This window comes from Dama dama, chromosome 23 (genome assembly GCF_033118175.1).
Source record: "Dama dama isolate Ldn47 chromosome 23, ASM3311817v1, whole genome shotgun sequence".
Taxonomy (NCBI): domain Eukaryota; kingdom Metazoa; phylum Chordata; class Mammalia; order Artiodactyla; family Cervidae; genus Dama; species Dama dama.
In genome coordinates, this window is record NC_083703.1 from 33183500 (window position 1) to 33204830 (window position 21331).

Below are 21331 nucleotides of genomic sequence, written 5' to 3' on the forward strand. Positions count from 1 at the left end.
AATTTTTAACACCTAGTCTGGTGAGAGTACAAGGAAATAGGTGCTCTCATTCATCATAGGTGGACTTCTCTGGAATGTAGTTTGACAGTATCTGCTACAATAAAAATATATCTGTCCAGCCAAAAAAAAAAGACTGGGGTGTGTTTCAGCCAGCCATGCGCACTGTGCCTTGGGGCAGGGGCAGGCCAAGAAATATATTTCCATCTGTCCCAGGCCCATGATTTTAAATCCTGCTGATCATTAGAGCCAGGCGATCAAGGGGCCTCCCCTGGGCAGTGGCCACAGAAACAGCACTAAGCGTGTGTCCCAGCCCCCTCTGGAGCAGGGCAGAGGGACTGTGCAGAGTGAGGATCCACCCCCCAGCGTCTCTGAGAGGACTGATGTCTGCCCTTTGAATACTGTTGGTGAGAAGCCTGCCCCTCTGGCTGCAGCTCTGAAGACAAACGAATATACCTATCTCACAGAGAGACTGACCACCTTGTCTACTGCCTTTCTGCCGTGCGCCAGGAGGATTCAGTGGTTAAGAATTCTGCCTCCATTGATTACAATCCTGTGGGACCCACAAGTGTAGGTGCTACTGGCCATCAGAGCCAGGAGATTTAGACAGGCTCCCGAGCAGCAGTTGCCCAAGTCAGGGTGCCAGACGAGAGAGAAGCTCCTTTTGGGGAGACACTGTTACAGAGTCCAGACTTGCTCTCCTCACCGCACAACAGGCCAATGAATCAGACGAGATGTTGAGGCAAGGAATACAACTTTATTTGGAAAGCCAGCAGACCAAGAAGATGGCAGATAGTGTCTCCAAAAAAAACATCAGGGCCTGGTTGTCAGTTTCTTTTATAGAACAGAGAGGGAGAGGAGGTAGGAAGTAAATAAAGTAAAAAGGCCATTTATCTTGCAAAATAGGAGCGGATGTGTTCATTTCTTCTTAAATCCTTCATTTACAAACTTTTCCTTTATAAATGTCTATCTTATTCCTGTTTTTCCAATGAGCATGTATTATTTGTATTATAGAAGACATACTAAGTAAATTTCTAGACTTCTATTTTATTAATTTTTGACTGTGCTGAGTCTTTGTTGGTGCAAGGGCTTTTCTCTAGCTGTAGCGAGCAGGGGCTACACTTGGGTTGAAGTGTGCAGGCTTTTCATTGCAGTGGCTTCTCCTGTGACAGAGCATCGGCCCTCGGGATGCAGACTTCAGTAGTAGCAGCTCTGGGGCTCTAGAGCACAGTCACGGTAGTTGTGTCACACGGGCTTAGCTGCTCCCAACATTGGGATCCTCCCAGATCAGGGATCAAACCTGTGTCTCCTGCACAAAAAGCAAAGGGTAAAATCAAAGAAACATATCTAACATGGAGTCAGAATTGGCTCTTCCCTGTCACAACACCAGCCACCTGAAGTGAGGAAAAGACAGAGCCCAGACATAGCAGTCACTGGCCTCTGTCTTTGGCAAGTATTGGGTTGGCCCAGAAGTTCTTTTGGGTTTTTTTGTAACCCTAACAGCTTATGGAAAATCCCAATGAACTTTTGGGCCAACCCAATATTGTAGTTGACTCTACATGTGTTGGATGCTCTCCCCATTGGGATGATGCTTTAAGATAAGCAAATAAGCCTCTTTTGCAGAAAGTCTGGGGACCTCTCAGTTGGCTGCCTCTGTCTGGTCACTGAAGCTTGTGAGAGTCCCAGCACATGAGCCCTTGAAGTGTTTTTTCTCTTCCATTTGAGAACTGCTCTTGATGAAAGGAGGCCAAAGAGACAGATAATTACATACAATGTATAATCCTTGATTGGCTCTTAGATGATTAAAAATGCAATGAAAGACACTACTGAAATAACTGGGGACATTTGAATAAAGACTCCTACTAGATAATAATATTAAATATAATGTCAGATCATAGAATTGTATCCATTTAAAATTTCCCAAGTGTTATAACTCTATTGTAGCTGGACTAGACAATGCTCTTGCTTTTAGGTGATACACGCTAAAGCCTTTAGGAATAAAATATCAAAATGTCTATAACTATCTCTCAGATGGTTTGACATGGTCTTATCCATTAATACACTAATATGTATCTCAAAAATATAAGAGCTCATTAAAAATGGAAGAGTCATTTCTCAGTTTGCACTCATTTTACAGGTCTCATGTAATAAGCCCTGTTGGCTTTCTAAGCTGGATGTTTTGGGAGCTCATCTCTCAGAGGCAGGTCTTAGGAGCTGGATGCCTGATGTGGGGTTCAAACCCTTTCCTCCTCTCAGGGGAGGAAGGAGGAACTCAGGGTTTTGAGTTCCTTCCTGGTTGTGGGTCATCACCATGTGGGTGGTGGGGTTTATGGTGACATTGTGTCTCAGTCCCTCCTACCCGCTTCCATGTAGGCTTTTTTTCATTCATCCAATGTGGAGGAGTCAGTCAGCTAGTTTTGGGGTTTTTTTTCCTGAGGAAGTGATTCCTTACACAGCTGTAGATTCAGTGTATCTGTGGGAGGAAGTGAGTTCAACACCTTCCTACAACACCATCTTGAATCTATTTATTCATCATGAGCTTTTGACCAACCCAGGAAGAAATTGTGAAATGTTAAATATGCAAGGTCACCTAATGTGATTATTTTGGGTAAGAAATGGGTTTCTCATTTGGAGTTGTAAATGCACAACCCTTAAAAAAATACATAGAGAACTACCTGGTTATCAAGCTAACCTGTGTCATCTGAAAAAATATGTGCAGTCTAAAAGTTGAGTCTAACCTGAAAAAATATGTGTAGTCTAAAATGTTTCATTTGGTGGAAGTTTTTAGTATTTCAAGACTGGAGGAAGTTATCTCAAGTGACCCTGAGAGAACTGCTCCCAGGAGGCAGGTGCTCTGAAAGGGCTGGGTAGTGACAGACTAGGGGCAGGTTATATAGAAGATAAGGACAGGTAGTCTGAACATCAAAAGATTACTGTTAATTAAAGAAAACTAGATATCTCAAGTTAAGGATTTTCTACATATGGGAGGATGCAAGAGTCTGGGCTCACTGAAATCATTCCGTTGATAGGCACCTCAGCTGTCTGGGACCAGTGTCCTATGTTTTCAAATCCTGAGTTCCATTAGGACTTACCAGCTCACCCTGGAGTGATGCAATCTCTGATGACTGTGACATCCTTGTTTACTGATATGGCAGGAGATATTCCATTTCTCACCTGAGACTAAGTCACCCAGCTCAGCTCTCAACAGTAAAAGAATAGATGGAAATAGATGTCTGAAATTGCTTAATATTTTTTTTCTGCTCAAGAGAGATAGTATTCTGTGACTGTACTACCTGTGATGAACCCAGGTAATAAGTTCAATATTGGGACCAACATTTGGAGAGGGAATTTATGGAGGTTTTACTTTTTTTTTTAAAAGAAGTGAGGGCAGAGATGTATCCAGAAATGATGATACATCATGGTCAGTAGTGTCAGCCATGAGGAGATACCCCACACCCAAGGTAAGGAACAGCGGCTGCACTTTGCTGGAGCAGCCATGAAGAGATACCCCATGCCCAAGGTAAGAGAAACCCCAGAAAGACAGTAGGCACTGAGAGAGGGCATCAGAGGGCAGACAGACTGAAACCACAATCACAGAAAACTACTCAATCTAATCACATGGACCACAGCCTTGTCTAACTCAGTGAAATTAAGCCATGACATATAAGGCCCCCGAAGACAGATGGATCATGGTGGAGAGTTCTGACAAAATGTGGTCCACTAGAGAATGGAATGGCAAACCACTTCAGTATTCTTGCCTTTAGAACCCCATGAACAGTATGAAAAGGCAAAAAGATAGGACACTGAAAGATGAACTCCCTAGGTCTGTAGGTGCCCAATATGCTACTGGAGAATCAGTGGAGAAATAACTCCAGAAAGAATGAAGAGACGGAGGCAAAGCAAAAACACCCAGTTGTGGATGTGACTGGTGATAGAAGCAAGGTCTGATGCTGTAAAGAGCAATATTGCATAGGAACCTGGAATGTTAGGTCCATGAATCAAGGCAAATTGGAAGTGGTCAAACAGGAAATGACAAGAGTGAACATTGACATTTTAGGAATCAGTGAACTAAAATGGACTGGACTAGGTGAATTTAACTCAGATGACCATTATATCTACTACTGTGGGCAAGAATCCCTTAGAAGAAATGGAGTAGCCATCATAGTCAACAAAAGAGTCCAAATGCAGTACTTGGATGCAATCTCAAAATCAACAGAATGATCTCTGTTCACTTCCAAGGCAAACTATTCAGTATCACGGTAATCCAAGTCTATGCCCCAACCAGTAATGTTGAAAAAGCTGAAGTTGAACGGTTCTATGAAGACCTACAAGACCTTCTAGAGCTGACACCCAAAAAAGATGTCCTTTTCATTATAGGGGACTGGAATGCAAAAGGAGGAAGTCAAGAAACACCTGGAGTAACAGGCAAATTTGGCCTTGGAGTACGGAATGAAGCAGGGCAAAGGCTCATAGGGTTTTGCCAAGAGAACACACTGGTCACAGCAAACACCCTCTTCCAACAACACAGGAGAAGACTCTACACATGGACATCACCAGATGGCCAACACCGAAATCAGATTGATTATATTTTTTGCAGCCAAAGATGGAAAAACTCTATACAGTCAGCCAGAACAGGATCTGGAGCAGACTTTAGCTCAGATTATGAACTCCTTATTGCCAAATTCACACTTAAATGGAAGAAAGTAGAGAAAACCACTAAACCATTCAGGTAAGACCTAAGTCAATTTCCTTGTGATTATACAGTGGAAGTGAGAAATAGATTTAAGGGACTAGATCTGATAGACAGAGTGCCTGATGAACTATGGACAGAGGTTCATGACATTGTACAGAAGACAGGGATCAAGACTGTCCCCAAGAAAAAGAAATGCAAAAAAGCAAAATGGCTCTCTGGGGAGGCCTTACAAATAGCTGTGAAAAGAAGAGAAGTGAAAAGCAAAGGAAAAAAGGAACGATATACCCATTTGAATGCAGAGTTCCTAAGAATAGCAAGGAGAGATAAGGAAACCTTCCTCAGTGATCAATGCAAAGAAATAGAGGAAAACAATAGAATGGGAAAGACTAGAGATCTCTTCAAGAAAATTAGAGATACCAAGGGAACATTTCATGCAAAGATGGGCTCAATAAAAGACAGAAATTGTATGGACCTAACAGAAGATATTAAGAAGAGGTTGCAAGAATATACAGAAGAACTATACAAAAAAGATCTTCACAACCCAGATAATCACGATGGTGTGATCACTCACCTAGAGCCAGACATCCTGGACTGTGAAGTCAAGTGGGCCTTAGGAAGCCTCACTACGAACAAAGCTAATGGAGGTGATGGAATTCCATTTGAGCTATTTCAAATCCTAAAAGATGATGCTGTGAAAGTGCTGCACTCAATATGCCAGCAAATTTGGAAAACTCAACCGTGGCCATAGGACTGTAAAAGGTCTATTTTCATTCCAATCCCAAAGAAAGGCAATGCCAAAGAATGCTCAAACTACCACACAATTGCACTCATTTCACACACTAGCAAAGTAATGCTCAAAATTCTCCAAGCCAGGCTTCAACAATATGTGAACCGTGAACTTCCAGATGTTCAAGCTGGATTTTGCAAAGGCAGAGGAACCAGAGATCAAATTGCCTATATCTGCTGTATCATTGAAAATGCAAGAGAGTTCCCAAAAAACATCTATTTCTGCTTTATTTACTATGCCAAAGCCTTTGACTGCGTGGATCACAATAAACTGTGGTAAATTCTTAAAGAGATGGGAATACCAGACGACCTGACCTGCCTCCTGAGAAATCTGTATGCAGGTCAAGAAGCAACAGTTAGAACTGGACATGGAACAACAAAGTGAAGTGAAGTCACTCAGTTGTATCCGACTCTTTGCAACCCCATGGACTATAGCCTACCAGTCTCCTCTGTCCATGGGATTTTCCAGGCAAGAATACTGGAGTGGGTTGCCATTTCCTTCTCCAGGAGATCTTCCTGACCCAGGGATTGAACCCAGGTCTCCCGCTTTGTAGGCAGACGCTTTACCATCTGAGCCACCAGGGAAGTCTCTGCTTCATGGAACAATAGACTGGTTCCAACAGGAAAAGGAGTACGTCAAGGCTGTATATTGTTACCCTGCTTATTTAACTTATATGCAGAGTACATCATGAGAAACGCTGGGCTGGAAGAAGCACAAGCTGGAATCAAGATTGCTGGGAGAAATATCAATAACCTCAGATAGGCAGATGACACCACCCTTATGGCAGAAAGTGAAGAAGAACTAAAGAGTCTCTTGATGAAAGTAAAAGAGGAGACTGATAAAGTTGGCTTACAGCTCAACATTCAGAAAACTAAGATCATGGCATCCGGTCCCATCACTTCATGGCAAATAGATGGGGAAACAGTGGCTGACTTTATTTTTGGGGGCTCCAAAATTACTGCAGATGGTGGCTGCAGCCAGGAAATTAAAAGATGCTTACTCCTTGGAAGGAAAGTTATGACCAACCTAGACAGCATATTAAAAAGCAGAGACATTACTTTGCCAACAAAGGTCCATCTAGTCAAGGCTATGGTTTTTCCAGTAGTCATGCATGGATGTGAGGGTTGGACCATAAAGATAGCTGAGTGCTGAAGAATTGCTGCTTTTGAACTGTGGTGCTGGAGAAGACACTTGAGAGTCCCCTGGACTCAAGGAGATCCAACCAGTCCATCCTAAAGGAGATGAGTCTTCATTGGAAGGGCTGATTTTGAAGCTGAAACTCCAATACTTTGGCCACCTGATGCCAAGAATTGACTCATTTGAAAAGACCCTGATGCTGGGAAAGACTGAAGGTGGGAGGAGAAGGGGATGACATAGGATGAAATGGTTGGATAGCATCACAGACTCAGTGAACATGAGTTTGAGTAAACTCCTGGAGTTGGTGATGGACAGGGAGGCCTGCCATGCTGCAGTCCATGGGGTCACAGAGTTGGACATGACTGAGCAACTGAACTGAACAGTTATTATTTATTGAACTTTTTTATACAAAATACTTGCTTATTGCTTTACTTGTATTTCTTTTAAGTCCCATATCAAAACAATTCAGACCTGATAAACTTGAGTCAAAAAGCTTAAGTAACTTAGCCAAGACCACACAGCTAGTGAATGACAGAACCACTGTGATTCTCTGGTCTGAGATTTTTCTTATTGTACATACTGCCACAGATGAAAGTTAAAGAAATAGGAAAGACATTACTGGAAGAGGGAATTCTGAAATACAATGCAGGAATCACTGTTTTAACATATCTACTTCCAACAGTTGAACAAGCTGACTTGGGTGGATTGATAGTAGTTGAAGAAGACTGCTATTAAAGAAATATGGAACTCTTAGATGACATCTAAGACCACCACCAAGTCTGGGATCTGATGCCTATGCAGCAGCATTTTATTGGAATGAATAAAGAAAGATAGCGGACTTTTGTGCAAAGACTCAACCATACTATGTACAACTCAGGAGAGACATGCATTTTCTCATCTGTTTTTGGATCAATTTGGGGTTTGCCAACTATATCTGGGTGTTCTTTCTGCAAATATCCAGGTCATCATGGTACTCAGTGAGACTTTTTAGTAAAGTCTTCCTTTTGTCTCTTGTCTCCTAGACTTTAGTTCTTTTAGGGTAAAATGCTAGCTCTTACTTGGTTTTGTATTCCTTTAGCTTAGACTACTACCCAGAAGGTGATAAATAAAAATTTGTCAAAATGGACTGTATAGAAACCAAATCCAGTCACATCATAACTCTATTCAAAGTATTTGGTTTCTCCCTTTTGCCTCCAGAAAAATGTCCAAGTTACTCCTCATGGAATAAAGACTCTCTGTGATTTGTCTTCTTTCTGTTTCTTTGCCTTTTCATCCCCTCCTTCTTTGTCTTTTAGGCTGCAACCAAGTCAGACTGCTTGCATATTTGTTCTTGTACTCTTGTTCCTCACCTCCATGAATTTGCAAGGATGTTTTCTCTGTTTGACTTGCCTCAGGCATGAGTTCTTCTACAAGTTCTTAGGGGATTGTGTCACCATCTTTCATCCTCCCATCCTACCTCTATCCTGGCACCTAGAGTTCTGTGGTTCATCCCTGTAGAAATAGCCCTATTTCCCACCAGAGAGCTGTCTCTGCATTTTCTCAAGCATATGGATATTTCCAGAAGCTTGAGCTTTACCTGATCTACAAAAGACACTCAGTTACTATTTGATAAGTGACTGAATCAATCAAAAAAGTGTAAATCTCCCTCCATATCTGAAACCTGTTGAGTAAAATATAAGAGACAAATCTAATGAAATGCTAGCCTCACATTTAAGATGAGATAACAAATAAGACATTTGAAGTATTTACCCATAGGTGTACAAGAGGATGAGTCTGTTTTGTTTGTGTGTTTGTGACTTATTACAAACATCTTTTTGTTAATATTCTAACAGTGTTACAAGGTGGATGAAAATTATTAATCTTGTGCTCCTGACTGAATGTTGTTTGCATCCTCCCAAAATCTGAAATTAGATCATGAGAGTGGAGCCCTCGTGAATGGGGTTAGTGCCCCTATAAAAGAAACCCCAGAGAGCGCCCTTCCCCTCCCACCTTGAGAGGACACAGCTCCAAAGTGGTCATTCCAGGAAGTGGTCCTTCACCAGACACCAAATCTGCCAGCATCTTGGGCTTGGATTTTCTAACCTCCAGAACTGGGAGGAACAAATTTCTGTCGCTTAGAAGCCACCAAGTTTATGATATGTTGCTACAGCAGTGCAAACAGACTAAGACACCTTCGTTTTCAGGAAAGGCTGTGATAATGAGTCAGTGTGATAATGAGTATTCTTTAGTCAAATACAGAGGCTACTGTTAGGTCCAGAACTCAACTGTTGGTTTCCCTGTTCAGGAATTTTCTTTATGGATAACCTGAAAAAAAAAATAGATGAAAAGTAGGACAGGATTTCTGTTCAGTTATCTTTTCTAGAATATAGTTATTGTATATTAGAAATGAGGTTGAGGGGAGCATTCTCTATCTACATCATATGACATAGGAGAATAACTATGCCCCATACCACTACTGACCCTAGGACCACATCTTCATTTGTTAAGCATGGACTGTGTAGCAGGCACTCTTTCTGGCATTATAGATATCTCTCCTTTAAGCCTCAGTGCAGGTTTGAGGTAGTTATTCTTACATGAGTACACTGATGTTTGTAGGATATTAATGCGGGGTTAATACCATCTATCTTTAGGGTTAGTATAAGGAGAATGACAAAATGCACTTGAGAATGTTTTCTAACAGTAAATCTCTATACAAATAGATCATTTTATTCCTGACAACTTATTTCAAAAGGAGACACACTCAAATTTGAGCATATGTAATAGCACTTGTTTAATTATCCAATCATGTCCTATGTCAAGACATTGTTGACTTGGTAACTCAGAGCCTTAATTGTCAAACAGAATTCTTCTCAGAAATACATGTTAGATGTGAGTATATATACCTTGGTGTACGGAAGGTACTGAATAATAGAATGCTAAGTATGGAAGGCACCATCTATGGCTTCCAGCTCAATTTCTTTATTTTACAAAAGTGGAACTTGAAACAATAAGAGGATGGCTTATTGGTAGTTGAAAGTACATTCTGTCAAGTTCTGGATGATAAAGCATTGGTAACAAAGGAGAGAAAACTATGGAAAGGGGTTTGGAGAAACTGCTTTGGGGAAAAGGAGTTGGGGGATGGAGAACAGGCTTTCCAGATGCAATATTGGAAAGGGTGCCCCAGCCTCAACTTTAATTCCTGAAACCTTCCCTCCATTTGGCATCAAGGAATCCAGACAGCAGAGTCAGGTGGACTGGGATTCCAGGCTCTAACCAGGAGGATGGCTGGGTCATTGCATCGCAGGTGCAGACCAGGTGTGTCTGAGTTCCAATACTACTCCCAAGTGTGACTATGCTGTTGGCTCACCAGAGGACTGGAAAATCCAGGAACTGGAAGCTGGGGCTGTAAGATGGTTCTGGCCGTTGTGCTGCAATTGAGGGGTGGAGCTGAGCCCAGAATCCAGCTGTCCTGACCCCTCCTCTGGCCTCCACGCTTTCTGGATGCATCAAGTCTACCTTTGGCTCTGGCCGTCTTTCCTGGACCTCACTTGTCTCCTTCTTCAGTAAAAACTTTTACTGCAAAATATGAACAATATGATTGGTGTAACTCTATATAACTGGAGTAATGAGAGACTTGGGGACAATTTCACATCTGCATCCTATCAATGGGAATAGGGATTCCCCCCCAGTGCCAGCACGTGACCCCCACCCACACTTACCAGGCACCAAATGTCTACCAGGCACTTCATCTGGCACTGTGAGGATTTCCATTGCTTGGTGGCCCTTGCTCTGATGTGAATACACTGATGTTTACAGAACACACAGCCACATCCAAGATCATTCAACAATTTGAATGAATCTACTTCACACAGTCTGTTCACCAATAACAAAATGTGTTTACCCTGCCTTCCACAGTCGGAAGTACTGAAAGAGCCTGGGCTTTGAGGCCTGCCTCTGACATTTACCTGCTGTGTTAACTTGAACCAGTTCCTTAACTTCTCTGAACCTCAGTTCTCATCATGAATGTAACAGTTTCTGCCTCCTATGGTCAGTATACATAGTTTCTGGCATGTAATGAAGAGTTCATAAATGATAGCTATTATTATATAGCTACTTCTGTTAATATTTTTTATCAGACCAATTATAAGAAAATGAATGAAACCTAAATTGAGTCCATTCAAAAGCAATAATAATAACAACATTAGCATCATTTGCCAAGCACTTTTTATATTTTGGGTGCTGTTTTATCAATAGTTGCCTGCATTATCTCATTTAATCCTCACAACAACCTTTGCTACCAATTTAAAGGTAATAAATCAATGTGTAGATACTGGTAATTAAAGTGATTAAAAATTAAAAAAAAAAAAATACTTGTAAATAGTTGGACTAGTTTCTGGCATATAGTAAGTGCTTTGTTGTTCCTGTTTAGTCACTAAGTCATGTCAGACTCTTTGTGATCCCATCAACTGTAGCCCACCAGGCTTCTCTGTCCGTAGGATCTCCCAGGCAAGAATATTGGAATAGGTTGCCATTTCCTTCTCCAGAGGATCTTCCCTACCCAGGGATCAAGCCCCCATCCCCCGCATCAGCAGGGAGATTACCACTGTGCCACCTGGGAAGATAATAAGTGCTATACATGCTTATTAAAATTTAAAAGTGTAAATACCATTCTTTCCCCCATTTCTCAGATAGAGATGCTGACTCCCAGAGATGAAATGACTTGGCCTAAGTCACACTGCTAGAGAGGAAGAAAACTGGGATCCCACTAGTGGGGTTCCTGCAGGCCTCCCATGAAGAGTGTGACAAACAGTTCTAGTATTTCTGGCAGAGTAGAAAGTTGGCCCACAATGGAGATGAAGAGAGCAATTCACCCACCAAGTTATCCTGCATGTTAGCTTTCTCCCTCATTTCTTCAGATACTGACTTCTTCCAACCCCCTCACTTTCAGAGCCCGCTCTGTTCATCCACTTGTGTGGTCCTTTGTCTCTCTGGAGAGCAACAGAACTACACCAGTCTCTTTCTGATCCCACAGGGGACCTTGAAAAGTCACCATTCTTTCTCAAGGGCCTTCCTATTTCAAACAACCCCATTTCCATCCACATTGTACATAGCAGGTCAACCCAGATCAGAAATCTACCTACCATCCCCCCACCACCCCCACCACCTGTGTGATTTTTTCCTAGAACGTTCCTAATCCCCTCTCTGCACAAATCTATACATCATTTTCCCAGAGTCTCAAGAAATGCATTCCTGGAAATGTGCATGTGTGTTACTTAATCACACAGCCGCAGCATGGGGATACAGGTAAACTTCTATCTGCTCATGTCCAGACAACCAGGAATGTGATGGGATGCACGCCTCTTCTTGCTCCATGGTTTACCTTTTCTCCAGAGTAACCTCTGCCACACGTCTCCGCACAGAAAGGCTCGTCCGTCTCAGAAGGCTGTGGTCTTGATCTCAACGATAAGAACATCCCTGTCACTGGAATCCACGGCTCACGGGGCCTGCTTTGCTTCTCAAGGATGCTAAGTTCTTAAGCCTAGGCAAGATGAAAAACATATTGTGCATCCCTCGGGGACTATTTAAAACGTACAATATAAATATTTCTGCTTTGAATGGACTTAACTTAGCGAGCCTGGGTCTGGTTTGTGTCCTTCTAGTCATCGCACCGACGGGGTGTGTGCCAGCCCTTCATTTAGCTGAGCCGAGTGGAGCTGGCGAAGAGCCATCAGCACCCTAGTGCCTCTCGAGGGCTGCCAAGTCGCCCTTGATCACATAATGCCTTTCAGATAAGGTTAGCTCTGCAGGAGGCCCTGCCTCGTGCTAGTGCTTTATGGCAACAGATCCCCTGGCTCCGGGTCTCCTGTGGCAACGAAATCTAAAGGGAAAGTCAGGGAGACTTGCCTGGTGGTCCCATGGTTAATCCTTTGCCTTCCAATGCACAGTGTACAGGTTCAATCCCTGGTCAGGGAGCAAAGATCCCACATGCCGTGCAGCCAAAAAGTCAGAGCATAAAAAACAACAGAAGCAATATTGTAACAAATTCATTAAAGCCTTTAAAAAAGAAAGAGGCACCATGAAACCTCACCCAAAAAATAAAAGTTAAAAAAAAGAAAGGGAGAATCAACCAGCCAGTGGTGACAGTGGGTGCTGGGTCTGAGACCCACAGCCTTTGCTTTGACAGAGCCGACTCAAAACCGCTGCCTTCCTTCCCACCCCTTCCCCCTTACCAGGGTGTCCTGAGAATGTTCTGAATATAATGGAAAAACTAAGAACAGCCACATCTTTCTTCTGGCATCCTCCCACTTTGCCAGGCTTAATGGCTGCATGTCAAATAGGAGTCAATACAATTTGAGGCTCACACATTGTTCAGAAATCTAGCCTGGCGCCTTTGTCCTGCCTTAATTTAGGACCCAGGCCTTGTTGAGGACCAGGGAACAGGCAGTGTGAGGGCTGTCTGATTCCCTCCTGAGGGTTCACTCCCAAGTCTTGTTGGACTGTGCATAGTCGATTCAGTCGTTTCCAAATGTTTGTGATCCCATGAACTCTAGCCCGCCAGGCTCCTCGGTCCATGGGGATTCTCCAGGCAAGAATACTGGAGTAGGTGGTCACGCTCTTCTCCAGGGGATCTTCCCAACCCAGGGATTGAACCCAGGTCTCCCGCATTGCCCGCAGTTTCTTTACCATCTGAGCCACCAGGGAAGCCCCGTGTAGGGCTGAGTGGTGTCTATTTTCTGTGTATGTTCTACTTGCAGGCCTTTTTTGGTTCTGAGAAACATTAAACAGTAAAAGAAGCTTCACCGGGTGCAGGAAACATCTGTCTTTGTGAAGCCAGGGGATACTAAGTACTCCAGGGACAGTACTAAGTGGGAAAGTGGCTCAGACGCCTTCCTTCAAGCAAAACCTCCTGAGGAAGCCCCACCTTGGAAGGGATTTTTCTGGCTTAAGGAGGGTGTTGAGTGTGTCAACTTAAAAAAATATTCACAACCTCAAAGTTGAGAGCTATTTTTTTTTTTTTTTTTGGTGGAAATTTTTAGGACTTCAAACCCAGAAGACAGTACCTCAAATAACCTCAGAGAACCTCTACCTCCGAGGTAGGGTGAACCAGGTTATATAGAAGTTTTACAACATAGTGGGCAGGAAGTCTGAACATCAAAAGACGTTAATGAAAGAAAACCAGTTATCTCAAGTTAAGAAATTCAGGCTTTTCTCTGTATGTAAAGATGCAAGGATCTGGGCTCACTGAAATCATCCCTTTGATACTCACCTCAGCTATCTGGGGCCAGTATCCTGTTTTCACATTCTGAGCTTCCTTTCTTCAGGGCTCACGGTAGGGATTGGGTGCAGTCTGAGGGCAGGTATTCTTCTCCTTCCTGAATTCCCTCAGAGTTCACCAGCTCACCATTGTGGTGGCTGCAATTGCTAATGACTATGACATCCTTGTTTATTGATATGGCAGGAAATATTCCATTTCTCAGATGGCATGCTATGAACAGCACCCCTGGGAAACACCTGAAGCTTTGAGGAGCAGAGCTAGGGAAGCCTCTGGATAATAAAGGGAACGCACAACCTGGGGTTCTGGCTCCAGTTCTGCTGTAACCTCCTTGAATGGTAGCAAGCCAGTCATTTCACACTTTTTTTTTTTAAGTTGCTCAGTTGTGTCTGACTCTTTGCAACCCCATGGACTATATATAGTCCATGGAATTCTATAGGTCAGAATACTGGAGTGGGTAGCCTTTCCCTTCTCCAGGGTATCTTCCCAACTCAGTGATCAAATCCAGGTCTCCCACACTGCAGGTGGATTCTTTACCAGTTGAGCCACAAGAGAAGCCCAAGAATACTGGAGTGGGTAGCCTATCCCTTCTCCAGGGTATCTTCCCAACTCAGTGATCAAATCTAGGTCTCCCACACTACAGGTGGATTCTTTACCAGTTGAGCCACAAGAGAAGCCCAAGAATACTGGAGTGGGTAGCCTTTCCCTTCTCCAGGGTATCTTCCCAACTCAGTGATCAAATCCAGGTCTCCCACACTGCAGGTGGATTCTTTACCAGTTGAGCCACAAGAGAAGCCCAAGAATACTGGAGTGGGTAGCCTATCCCTTCTCCAGCAGATCTTCCTGACCCTGGAATCGAACTGGGATCTCCTGCATTGCAGGCAAGATTCTTTACCAACTGAGCCATCAGGGAAGCCCATTTAACGCTTAGGTGCTTATTTTCTCATCTGTCAATGAGTGTTCAGATGAGACTAGTGTATGGTGATCATTTCATTCTCACAGCACCTCCTGCTTGACTCAGTTTGCAGAGGAATGTCAGGGGTTGGTCCAGAAGAGTCATAACCAGAATGTCATTTGTTATTTTTCTTCTTCCCCTCCCAGCTTCTACATAATTTTGGATCAGACAGAGAAGAGATGCTACCTGGGGTCTCCTTGCAACCCCAGAGTCTTGGTGCAAAGTTCTATGGATTGGGTACTTTATAGCCAACAGAAATTTCTTCCTCACAGTTTTGGAGTCTGAATGTCCAAGGTCAGGGCATGAGTACAGTTGCCTTCTAATGAGGGCCCTCTTCCTGGTTCCTGACAACGCATGGCCTTCTCACTGTGTCCTCACAGGGCAGAAGGGGCGATGGAGCTCTCTGAGGTCTCTTTAGCAAGGGCACTAATCTCATTCATGAGGGCTCCACCCTAATGACCCAATTACTTCCCCAATGCCCTGTCTCCTAATACCATCTCCTTAGGGGTTAGGTTTTCAACCTACAAATTTGGTGGGTTTGTAAATATTCAATCTATAATACCCAACCCCTCCATATATTGCAAATCAGCCAACCTCAGACATATCCTATCTTTTGCCCACTTGGGGTCTTCTGCAGCTTATTTTCTCCTCCTCTAAACTTCCTTTATTTTTATTTTTGCCTTTCCATTTAACAGAAAGAAACAAGCAGTTATGTGTACAAGGCACTGTGATGTCTCAGATGATTTGTAAGAATTTGGGTGAAGAAGCTGGAGTCTAAGGCTGCGGACACAGATAAGGTGGAGATAACATCACAAGTAAGATATTTTACTGTTGATGAGGAAGAATGCCCATGGCTTCTTTTTTGCATTAGATAGCACCACAAATGCAACACAACTTCAGATTGTTTGGAACTTTTTATTTTATAAAAGTCACCTACAATCACAGGACCCTGACATTACAGCCATTATTCTCAGTTTTTCTATTCGACAGTTATCTTGGCTATGAGATTATCTCAAAGTTGGAAGACATTGGTTTATGCATTTTTTCATGGACATCTCATCATGAACATCTTTGGTGCTAATGAGATCAGAGGCTTTGGGATCAGATAGCCCCTTTTAAAAAATATTTATTATTTATTTACTTGACTGCATTGACTGTTAGTTGTGGCTTATGGAATCTTTAGTTGCAGCGTATGGGGTCTACTTTCCTTACCAGGAATCAAACCCCAGCCCCCTGCATTGGGAGCATGGAGTCTCAGCCATGGGACCACCAGGGAAATCCCAGTTAGCTGCATTCTATCTGTATAACTCTAGATAGTGTCTAAACCATCAGTTTCCCCATTTGTAAAATGGTGCAACAACTAGAATTAATGTGAGCACATGTGGCACAGAGTTTGACATGTAGACATTACTTAATATCAGTTCTGCCCTGCCTCCTTCTGAATATCCCAGACAGCTATTATTTGTGGTCTTTCCTATCTGACTAACCAAAATTTGGAAAGGGATTATGAATCTAGTTCTATGTTTTTTTTGCCAAAATTATTTTGGTGTGTAATGTTGATCCAATCCAGCATTTATCTTTTGAACTTCCATTTTGAGAGACACTGTGCGTTTTCCTGTGTATAAAAAGCATGATCCTAGTTCTTGAGGAACCTGTCACCTATAAAGGGAGATTAAAGCTAATGTGCAAATAGCTGTGATGCAAGGTATGTTGAGAGATATAGGAGGCGCACAGATTGCAATGGCTCCAAAGTAGGAAGAGGGAACTTCCTGCCAGAGACAGTTCCAGTTCTGCCCCTCTAAATGAACCAAACTGCAGGCAGACGCCCCATTCTTTTGGCTGCTGTTCTCTGCTTATCATATCCTCTGGTTTCTCCACCTTGTTTAATGCTGTGCTCTCCTGCCTCTCCATTAACTTCTTGGCCATTTTTTCTTAAACCATTTTTTCTCATGTCTGCCTTTGTGACATCATGGCCCCCTGACTTCACATACTGTTTACACAGTAGGGTTCACACTCTACTACTCTGTCCAGAGCTCCAGGAAACTCACCTAGCTAGTTTTGCCCAGATCTTCCCTGGTCAGCAGTAAAGAATCTGCCTGCAGTGCAGTGGATGCAAGAGATACAACTTCAGCTTCGGGGTGGGGAAGATCCCCTGCAGAAGGAAATGGCAACCCACTCCAGTATTCTTGCCTGGAAAATTCCATAGACAGAGGAGCCTGGTGGGCTACAGTCTACAGGGTCGCATAGAGTCAGACATGACCGAGCGCACGCGTGTGCACACACACACACACACACACAGAGCCCTGCCCTATTCATTAGCCACGCCCTGATTCACTAGCTCCACCGTGATTTATTAACCACTCCATAATTCATTGGCTGTGCCCTGATTCACTAGCTATGCCCTGTACTCAGGAAGGACAGTTTTGGTAGAGGAGAGACTTGATCTGTTCCTTTAAGAGCAGATGATTTTTCAAAAGATAAAAGAGATTTCTAGATGCTGAAAATGAGCTACACAAAGTGCAAATACAGGAAACTGTCCCATCTCTTGGGATTGCTGAGTAATGGGGCTGGAATACAGGTCATAGGAGGGAGATATGGGAGAATTCTGAATGGATAAATTGAGGTAAAATTGTGGAAGTCTCAGAAATCTTATTTAATAGTTTTAAACTTCATCTGGCAGTATGGAGCTACTAGAGCTTTCTTATCTAAATATGTTTTAAGATTTCCCGACAAGGGCTTTGCAGCTTGAGAAAGGATATAATCTCATTCTGGGTGTACCATGCTTCCTTGGGGCCCCCCATGAGCCATGATTATTCCAGTATCACCTGGTGGCACTTGCTTCAGCTTCAGCTATGCTTTTTCCTTTCTGACCTGGACCTTCTCTGATGCTGCACCTGGAATTGGGAGGGAAGGGCCCTCACAAGTATTCCATCCTGCCAGCCCCAACGTGCAAACAGGTTAACCCATGTGGCAACCTCTACCCCATGGGGAAGCAGGTGGGTGATAAATGCTACCCTCTGGGGCACATTATCCACAGCTCTTAGGAGAATCCCACATGGCTGAGCCCAGAGTGTACCATGGAACAACTGCCCTTGTTTCCTGTTTCTTCCTCTGCCTTACTCCCCTCCTATTTCCTGGGATCTCTCCCCAAAATAAATACCTTTGGGAAATGCCTTATCTCAAGCTCTGTTTTTTTTCCTCAGAAAGCTGGGCTAATACCTGTGGGACTTGTGTCTCTACCCTGGAGCGAGGATGAGAATAAGGTTTCAAACTACATTTCAAATTCATTAGCCTGTAGGGAGTTTCGTTTTTTGTTTTTTACCCATATTCTTTTTTTGTTTGTTTGTTATTATAAAATATATTTAACATAAAAGTTGCTATTTTAACCATTTTTAAGTGTCAAGTCAGTGGCATTACTTACATGCACAGTATTATTCTACTATGATCATTTAAACTTCAAACTTCTTTCATTACCCCTATAGAAACTCTATAGCCAGCAAGCAAGAACTTCTCATGCTCTTCTAGCCTGGGTAACCTCTCATCTACTTTATGGCTCTGAATTCTTCTATTCTAGAGGTTTCATATACTAATACAATATTTATCCTTTTATGTCTGGCTTATTTGACTCAGCATAACATTTTTCAGATTCATCCAAATTGTAGCATGTATCAGAACTTCACTCCTTTTCATGACTCAACAATATTCCCTTGTTTGGATATACCATATTTTGTTTTCACATTCATCCATCGATGGACACTTGGATTACTTCCACATTTTGACTATTATGAATAATGCTTCAGTGAATATTCTCATACAAGGATCTGTTCAAATCCTTTTTTTGGGGGGTTTATGTACTCAGGAAGGAAATTGCTAAGTCATTTGGTGATACTGTGTTTAACTTTTTGAGGAATTGACAAAATGCTTTCAACAGCAGTTGTGCCATTTTACATTCCCACCAGCAGTGTAAGAGGGTTCCAGTTTCTCCACATTCTCAACCAACACATTATTTTCCATTTAAAAAATTTATTATTTTTTCCATCCTAGTGGGTGTAAATGGTATCTCATTGTGGGTTTTGTCGTGTTTGTTTGGTTTGTTTGGTTGCACTGGGTCCTCGTTGCTATGCAGAGTCTTTCTCTGGCTGCAGAAAGCAGAGGCTACTCTCTGGTTGTGGTGCCTGGGCTTCTCATTGTGGTGGCTTCTGTTGCTGTGGTGTGCTGGCTCTGGGCACACAGGCTCAGTACTTGTGGCTCAAGAGCAAGCACTGCAGCATGCAGGTTTCGGGATTCGTGCACTCAGGCTCAGTAGTTATGACACAAGGGCTTAGTTGCTCTGCAGCCTGTGGAGTCTCCTCACATCAGGGGTTGACCCTGTGTCCCCTGCATTGGCAGGCAGATTCCTATCCACTGTACCACCAGGAGAGTCCTCAGTGTGGTTTTGATTTCCCTTTGTCTAAGGAGGAAGGACTCTGAGAGCATCCTGTCATGTGCTTATGGATCATTTGTATATTTTCTTTGTAGAAATATCTATTCAAATCTTTTGCCTTTGAAAAAAGATGGGTGGTTTGTGTTTTTCTTGTTGAAAATTAGTCTCTTTATATATTCTGGGAGTATGGTGAGGTATACCAGAGATTCATATTGCAAACATTTGCTCCCATTGTGTCCATTGTCTTTTTAGTTTCTTGACAAAGTCCTTTGCACAAAACTTTTTAATGTTACTGAAGTCCAGTTTACCTAGTTTATCTTTAGTTGCTTGTGGGTTTTTTTTGGTGTCATATCTAAAAATCCATTGGCAACTCCAAGATTATGAGAATGTACCCCTGTGGATTCTCAAACTATTTTTTTTTTTGAAGACTTATGTATCAGGCACTTTCCATATATAATGTTATTTAATTCTTGCAGCAAACTTACTTGGTAATATTGTCCTCTTTTGATTGTCAAAAGATTGATTACTGTCAAAACAGTAATTTGACCAAGACTGTGCAACTATCAAAATAATAGAAGAAGGATTTGAACCAATGCTCACAATGTCCTAATAGACACATATGGGGAGGGGGGGTGGTTCAGGAATGAGATATCATAATTTATAGGATTTCTCAAGATTTCTTCCAAATCATAATTTTTTCTTAAAATGCTTCCAACATTCTTTATGCACATTGCTCATTATTATGGATATCTAAAAGTTTTTGTTTAATAAATAAGAAATATTAAATTTAATAGTATTTATAAAGTATAGTGAATGTTCAAACACTGGAAATGCCAGCAAACAATATTGGCTTATACTCAAATATTGTAATATTTGGATCTCTTAGCAAGATTAATAAAATGTCAACAAATCTTGTGTAGATACAGCCAATTTAAGGATTTATTTGCTTCTAAAACTTGCTATTTCTTAAATCATTCTTAATAGGATTTAAATAAAGCATACAAAGTATATAAACTTCTTAATATTTATTTTATGTGCCAGAATGACTCACTGTTAGCAGCAGACAGGGCCAGAAGCAAACACTTATAACAACAGCTTCAAGCAAGACTGGGCTTCCCAGGTGGCTCAGTGGTAAAGAATCCACCTGCCAATGCAGGAGATGCAGGTTCAATCCCTGGGTCAGGAAGATCCCCTGGAGAAGGAAATGCCAACCCACTCTAGGGATGGAGTCCAGAGAACTCCCATGGACAAACGAGCCTGGTGGGCTACAATCCATGGGGTCAGAAGAGAGTCAGACATAACTTAGTGACTAAACAACAACAAGCAAGACTGATTAGCTTGTAAATTCTCCTCTCTGATTAAGCTTCAATTCTTTCTAGAGAGTTATAATACTTTTTCCCTTTCCTCAGTTTCTCAAATGATTATTCTCAGGATTTAGAAAACATAAATTTTCTGAGAAATGCCAGAAAGAATTTTTGCATAGAAGCACTAATTAGAACCAGATCTGGGTGTTTCCCCTTAAAATCCCCAAGAGACCTTAAGAAGGAAAGAAAAAAGGAAAAGACAATTCAGTTTTATGATTAGGAGGTCTTCATATAACATTTTGAGAGTGATTATTGTTGTATTAGTTTTCTAATACTGCTGTAAAAAATTACAACAAACTTGTTCAGCCATTAAGCCATGTCCAACTCTTGGCAACCCCAAGGGCTGCAGCATGCCAGGCTCCTCTGTCCTCCACTATCTCCCAGAGTTTACTCAAATTCATATCCATTGAGTCGGTGATGCTGTCTAACCATCTCATCCTCTTCCAGCCCCTTCTTCTTTTGTCTTCAATCTTTCCCAACATCAGGGTCTTTTCCAGTGAGTCAGCTCACCACATCAGGTGGCCAAAGTCCACAGCTGCAGCCACAGTCCACAATTTTACTGGCTTAAATTAATGCAAATTCTCTTACTGTTCTAAAGAATCAGTGTCACTGGACTAACGTCAACTCACTGACAGAGCCAATTCCTTTTGAAGGCTCTGATGTTTCCCTGTGTTTTTCATCTTTGAGTAGCTGCCTGTATTCTTTGGCTTGTGGCCCCTTCCT